The sequence below is a fragment of the Pogona vitticeps genome, chromosome 1, assembly GCF_051106095.1.
Source record: "Pogona vitticeps strain Pit_001003342236 chromosome 1, PviZW2.1, whole genome shotgun sequence".
NCBI lineage: Eukaryota > Metazoa > Chordata > Lepidosauria > Squamata > Agamidae > Pogona > Pogona vitticeps.
Window position 1 is genome coordinate 127,737,383 of NC_135783.1, and position 7,534 is coordinate 127,744,916.

At 37.9% G+C, this 7,534-nt stretch overlaps 1 long non-coding RNA gene across 1 annotated transcript; it reads left to right on the plus strand.

Annotated features, from left to right (window-relative positions):
- The first annotated feature begins 1,138 nt into the window (after positions 1 to 1,138).
- LOC144587638 (uncharacterized) lies at positions 1,139 to 7,045 on the plus strand. Its single transcript, XR_013542809.1, has 4 exons — positions 1,139 to 1,453; positions 2,923 to 3,090; positions 5,518 to 5,749; positions 6,534 to 7,045. It is a non-coding gene; the product is annotated as an uncharacterized LOC144587638 (long non-coding RNA).
- The last annotated feature ends 489 nt before the right edge of the window (positions 7,046 to 7,534 follow it).

Consider the following 7,534-nt stretch of genomic DNA (forward strand, 5'->3'; position numbering starts at 1 on the left):
ATTTTCCAAGTGTTTTATGTAGATATAGGAAATGACAGATATACAGTGGTGCCCCGTATAGCGAGGTTAATCCGTTCCGGATTAACCTTCGCTATACGAAAACATCGCTGTGCGGGTAAGGAAAACCTATTGGAACGCATTAAACTTAGTTTAATGCGTTCCAATAAGCTTTGAAACTTACCCCTCCAGCGATGTTTTCACCTCTGGCGGCCATTTTGGAGCCGCCGATCAGCTGATCGGTGGCTCCAAAATGGCCGCTGGATGACCCGAAATGGCCCCTATCAGCGTTTTCGCGCCCTCCCCTTGCTTACTGATCGGCGGCTCCAAAATGGCCGCCGGAGCCCCAATCATCGCAAAGCGAGTGCGGCGATTGGGGCTGATCCGTATAGCGATCCCCAAAAAGGGATCGCTATACGGATTTTTCGTTAAACGGTGCACTCGTTAAGCGAGGCACCACTGTAATAGATATAACAGATTATGTGAACAGTCAAACTTAAGTAACTGAGCCATATGAATATTTTCTCTGTATGATTTCATTTAAATAGAAAATGGGATACTTTATATTATTTCATGAAATCTATCATATATAGAGAGATCTGGGACACTGTGTTTACATGCTATTGATAAAGCTTGAGGGTATGTTCACACATTGCGGGTCCACAGAAGTAGATCTGCATGGAAAAATCTGCATCAAAAGTTGCGGATCCTGTTGCAAATTTATTGCAGATTTGAAATCTGCAATAAATTCGCTGAAAAACCAGCACCATTTGATGCAGATTTTTCTGTGCAGATCTACTTCTGTGGACCCACTGTGGGTGACCAGCAGGTGACTCACAATGTATGAACATACCCTTAATGTGGTAACCCAGGAAAATGCATCAATCTATACCACTGTGCAGATTTATGCCACTAGAACACTATAATACAGACTCAGTACTTATGCATCTTTCAGGCCCCCTAGGGTACTTGGCCACTAGGGGGGCGCAATCACTCGAACAGCATTCAGCCATAGAAGTCTATGGCTGAATCCTGTACTATACAGCATTTCCTATTACGCCGGCGGGTGATGCCTGTGATTGACAGCCATCACCCGTCGTGTATTCGCTCTATAAGACCCATGCACTCCCCCCTCCTTTTGGGGGGGAGTGCGTCTTATGGAGCGAAAAATACAGTACTTCCTAAATGGGTAAATGATATGTAATATATTTTATGTATAAAACATTTTCGGTAGAAGTAATTAATAAAGTAAACTGCCCCAATCATTTTCAAGAAAAATGCCAATAATATTCCAAACAATCATTATTCAATAAATATATAGATTTTAAACTGTAGCCATAATTTTTTTAGCAGTAACATTATGATGTCTTTTCCACAGTTGTGAAGACCTTCGGAACATCCAGACTGTACTTAACACTTGGACAGATGGATATGTAGGAAACTGCAAAAGAAAACGGTAAAGAAAAAAATTGTACATTGAAAGTGACATTTTCATTATTGTGTTTTAAGGCAAATTGTTTGCAAATATTAACCACATACTTACTCTACAAAGATATGCACAGTCTGTAATGTATTTATATTCTTCTGGAGTTATGACCTCCATAAGTTATCACAGACAGTATTCCACATAAGCTCATACCTATAACCTATACAGTGATAAATGTATGATGTGATAAATGGACATTTAAAAAAAAACACAGAATAACAGGATGAGCTGGAGAGTAAATCCTTAATTAGTTTACAGATAAGCAGTGTGAACGTTTTATTGTTTCTGGATTGATGTGAGTCCAGAGACCTGATGCCCCCACTATCCCTGCGCATTGGATCGGAGCTGGGGGGACAGATTCAGTCCTGTGTTCAGGGTGCCAAACTTTGTCATAAATTTTTATTCCCTGACCCTCCTGTCTCTTTGTGATTTAAAATTTCCTTTTAATATAATCACCTTTATAAGATCTTCATTGTGTCCTGGGCTGCAGAAATGTTTTGCCACAGGAAAATGTGTCTTTTTCTCATTTATTCTGTGGTGATGGGACCTCATATATGTGTTTCTTCAGATGCCTTGTTATATCATGGATAATGAAGAGATTTGAGAAGTCTGAAAAGCTTGCTATTTAACATAATTTCTTTTATTTTTGTTGGACATTACAAGGTATCCTATCTGCAAGATTGCTATATTGTTTTTATCACCAAACAATTAAACTTTGATGTGAGCCAGTGTCAAAAAACTCACTAAAGCTGCCCATACACTTGTGAGATATCTGGTACAATAATATAATTTCGATGTATCTGTACCATTTATCTCATGTAAAAAGTGCAAATTTTACATGCCCCACGTACAATTACGATTGAATGTCTCATCTCAAGATCTTGTCTGCTGTAGAGAAGATTTTGATTCCTCACGTGCAATTCTGTAAAATTTTATGAAGATAATATATTTCTTATTGTATGTACAAAAAAGTGAAATCATGCACCAGGACTGCAGGGGGCTGCCGGGGAGTCCAACGGAAATCTGGAGATAAATCTCATGTAATTTCCCACCTCACAAGTGTATGGTCAGCTTAAGGTCTGTACAAGATCCATCTACAACCTCCCCCCCCCCTTTATCTGTTACTTTAACCAAAATCAGAAAAGTCACTAAGATTATTGTGACATGATCTCCCACCAGTAAATCCATGCTGCTTTGGATCATATAAATTGCTATATTAAGATAGTCTGGAATTTCTACTTTTAACAGGGTTTCCATACTAATAATGTAAGGGTCACAGGTTGCCAGCTTCTTTCCTACATTAAGTTTTATGAAGAGGGACTACTAGTTAATTTTTTTAGTTAAATATTATTGTTGACAACAAGCGTATTAAAGATATATATTAAGCAGAATCCATATACAAGAAAATGTTATATTATAAATATATTTTATGTTACCAGCGGAACAATTTCTTGTGATGGCATAAGAAAGTTTTCAAGAAGAGAATTCAGACATGGTTTTCCTTGCATATTGTTTGTTACTGTTGTGAAAACACCAACAGATGATCCTTTGACGTGTCCCTCAAGCTATACTGCACTTCCATCTATTGTTAACGTTTCCGGAAAAAGGTAAGTTACTGTTTACATTGTATAGATTAGTATTCCTTTACATTTGTATTTTATTTGAATGGCTTTGTAAAATTTCCAATTCTCATGTAGTTGTTTTAATTCGTGCAGTCTCCATGGTGTTCCTTTAGGGAGGCATCAGTCCTTTAACAAAATGGCCGCTCTTTGATCTTTTGAACATATGTGTGGCAGCATCTTGCAAGGGCGTGCAGTGAGGTCAGTATCTAGTGAGGCACTGGCTGAGGGGGAGAAGAGCTTGCCTGCCCCTCTATCAACCCCAGATTCCCTGTCCCTCTGTCACCCCCAGAGAGAAAATACTCACTGTTAGAGACATGCAGTCAATTACTGCTGGCCATAGGCTCCTGCTGGCTCCTTTCAGCCAGCCCTAGAGGGCAAAGTGATGATGTGGTGAGCTGTGATTGCCATCTTACACACAGAGGCATAATAAGTGCCTCCTGACATTAATTATAAGACTTATACACTGCAGTACACACAGGAATCAGCACTGCAAAAAGGCTCATTCTTAATCCAAAATGACGGGGAGGCCCTGCCTCACCTGCTTCCCCTGACTGCAGGTCCCTAATATCTTGTTACTTTTTTCAAACACCACAGTGTGTCACAGATGCACTTAGCTCTAAGAGACATGCATTATTTGTAGGACAAGGGCCATCTTAACATCTGGATACACTGGGCAGCTTCCTCTGAATGCCCCTGAAATCTCTTGGATGGCAGGTAGAGAATGCCGCTAGCATGTTAACATGTGTCCTGCAGCAGAGATGTGGCCACTTGCTAGCATTCGGGCCACGCAGCAGGGAATAGATCAGCAGCCTATACCAGAGCATCTACTCTCCCATGTTCTTAATACTCCCCCTCTTCATTCCTATGGACCACAAGATAACACCAGCTGCCTTTCACATCTGTACTACACCTACAACTGCTGCAGAAAAATGACATCATGATGCTGCCACCTGGGATCTCAAAGGCACTCTGTATCCTCTAAAAGCCAAACATGTGCATAGAAGGAAGAAAACCCTGCAGGTATCTCAAAGACCACTAATACAATAGATTCTGTGACTTCACTGAGGTCTAGGCCATGCAATGGTCAGCATCCATATACAGTAATTCCAGCTAGAGTTGGGAAAATTGCAAAATAAATATGATGAAAAAAGTAATAGAAAAAGAGCATGTGTGACTAAGAGAGAAAAGGCATAACACGCACATGTGCACAAACACTCAGCTATGCACAGGGCAGTTTTCAAGGGCTTAAAAATCAGTTTACAGTAGATAAAAAAATTCTTTAATATATGGAACTGCAGGGTTCTATATAACCATTTGTGTATTAAAATTTTTATAGATACCTGTCGTGTGATGGGTATTGTTTGCAACATATTAGCTATTCTGTCCTATTTTTCAATTTTGCCTTAGGGTTTAGAAAATTATTATAAATAAATATTATGTAATATCAGATATATAAACAATCACAATATTCACATCAATAAACTGCACATGTGCCTCACTCACATGGTGCATGCACCAAGGTACTTTTTCAAAGCTGCTTGAACTGAGGATGTTATTGCAGTTTTGTGAGATGTAATGGGGAGTGGAATAAAAAAACAGATGTATCTCAACTGTTATCGGGTCATGTCTCTGCCAACATTTGCCTAAAAAGCTAAAAAGTCCCCATACAACATTGGAGATATCATACATTCTGTAGTTATTACGGTAGGTACAATGAAAATATTGGAAAAAATACCTCCCAACATTCTTGCCACCAAAATCAAGACACTTCCACCGAAATGGTGGTGTGGCCACAGTAAAAGTGTGTGTGACCATGGTCAAATGGGGCATGGCTATGTGGAAATGCCACAATTATGAGCCACACAGAGACCCTTATGTGCAAGTGCAAAGCATCTATTCACCAGGGTCACTGCAGCCTCTCAACTGCCTCACCACTGTGTCCCGCTAATGGGACAGCAGGACAGTTTAGGAGGTATGGAATAAAGATTTTTTATTATTATTATTATTATTATTATTATTATTATTATTATTATTATTATTATTATTATTATTATTATTATTATTATTGTTGTTGTTGTTGTTGTTGTTGTTGTTGTTGTTGTTGTTGTTGTTGTTGTTGTTTTGTTGTTGTTGTTGTTGTTGTTGTTGTTGTTTTGTTGTTGTTGTTGTTGTTGTTATTATTATTATTATTATTATTATTATTATTATTATTATTATTATTATTATTATTATTATTATTATTATTATTATTATTATTATTATTATTTATGTGTTATTATTTATTAACACCAGCTCAAAAATTGATAAAAACAACAATTTCATCAATATGTGGCAATACAAATATCAGTAAAGTTTAAACTATTAAATATGTAAAGACATATTCTAAAACTATAATATATCTTCCCTACATAGGTACAAACCAGTAGCAGTAACCTACAATGTAGGAGAACATTTTGTTTGCTTCTTCAACCTAACAGCTGATGATTTATGGCACTACTATGATGGGATAAAAGAATTTAAACATCCTGGAAAAGGAATTCAAGTTGCCACCACAGAGCTTACAGAAGAAGTTCTTGTACCAGGAGTCACTGTAGGTCATGTAATCATGATTTGTCTCAAGGATTCTTAATTGAATATTGTGCAGGTAAATTGATATTGGTGGATTTATTTTTTGGGGGGTCTAATCCAGCCCTTCCCAAATTTGACTAATTTTTGCAGACTGTGAATGTGTACATAATTTAGATTGCGATGGCTCCAGTCAATGTTTTTTTTATTTTTGGGTGGCAACAGCAGCTGCTAACATTAGCAGCTCCGTTGCCTAGAATATAGCAATTGATTCAGTACAAATCTGAATTTGGCCCTATGAATGCCCCTTTATCTAGTATGCTGCAACTTTTACACATACCTCAAATATGACAGCTCTGTCTTAAGTCTTTAGCTCCTAAGGAGTGACTTGGTGACAACCACTTTGGCACTGGGGAAAACGGTGTGGCCTCGTGACAAGGGGGGTGCAGCATTGGGAACAAACCCCTGTTTTCACTCCTGCAATATTACAGTGCAGCGCTCCGCTCCTGTCACTGAGGAGCTGGCATTTTAGTGTCTTGCAGGGTAATACTAATAAGCGTCCTGTACCCCCTAGTGATGCAACTGACCCACAGCATGTCTGTATTGTTTGATGCATGCTATTTGCTCAAGCCCAAAAGCCCAAATGGGTAGTTAATCTTTAAAAATGTTTTACATGTCCATGATAAAGAAAAAATATCAAACCATTGGACTCTATAAATAGTCAATAATTTAAAAACCAACATCCTCATATTTGTAAAACAACATGTCTTAAAATTGTTTTCTCTTGTACAATCCAACACACTGTTATGGTTCATATGGATAAAAGATTTTGAAAGTTCATATTCAATATTTTTAATTTGTAGGAACCTACAATACTAAATGACATGATGGCTGCACAGAAATGGGTGGAAGACCATAAACATACTTTTGCAGGTCAAGTTTTTATACCATCACTACTATCAATGACAAAATCCGACGCCGAAGAATGCATTAAAAATACCAGAATGATCAGAATTTGGATAATGAGATGGATGACTATCATGAGCATTTTGTTTTCACTTTCACAGAGAGAGATGATATGGAAAAATTTCTTAGAGCAACAAGAGACAAAACAAAACAAAAACTACTTGTACATACCACATTAAAGGGGTAATTCAATCAGCCCTATTAATTTACCATCTGTTAACATATTCAATCCACCCCAGAAACAGGATATTATTCAAAGATAACTGCAGCTGGCTGCATTTGGTTCTAACGTAATTGTTTTGAGTGAACAAAGTTTTAGTAAATTAGTCAGTTTCTTATTCAATTTTGATATATTATTGTAAATAGATATTCTTGTTTTGTATAGAATTATTAAACAATCTCATTTATACATTTTTGTGCTCCATTAATATATTAAAGTTTTTTCAGTTATCAGTGACTCTATGACGTAAAAGGTAGACATATTATCAGCGCTTGAAAGATTCAGCAAAAACGGAAAATCAACAATAAAATTATCGTCACTATGAGAATAAAGAAGTTGACCATGACTTGTTAATCCTTCCAACACTCCAGCTTCTTATTCAAAATAGTAAAATATGCAGCGGTGCCCACTTTGCCAGCCCATTCTGTGCACAAAACGGCGTTGGGCAATGCAAAATACAAGTGGGTCATGTGTACGAGAGCCCCCTCTGTCGGTTTCTGGTGTGAAAGTTATTGCCCAAGGCTCGTTAGCCCTTGCAGAACCCCAGCTTCTTATTCAAAATGCTAAAATATGCAGCGGTGCCCACTTTGCCAGCCTATTCCGTGCCCAAAACGGCGTTGGGCAATGCAAAATACAATTGGGTCATGTGTACGTGACGCCCCTCTGTCGGTTTCTGGT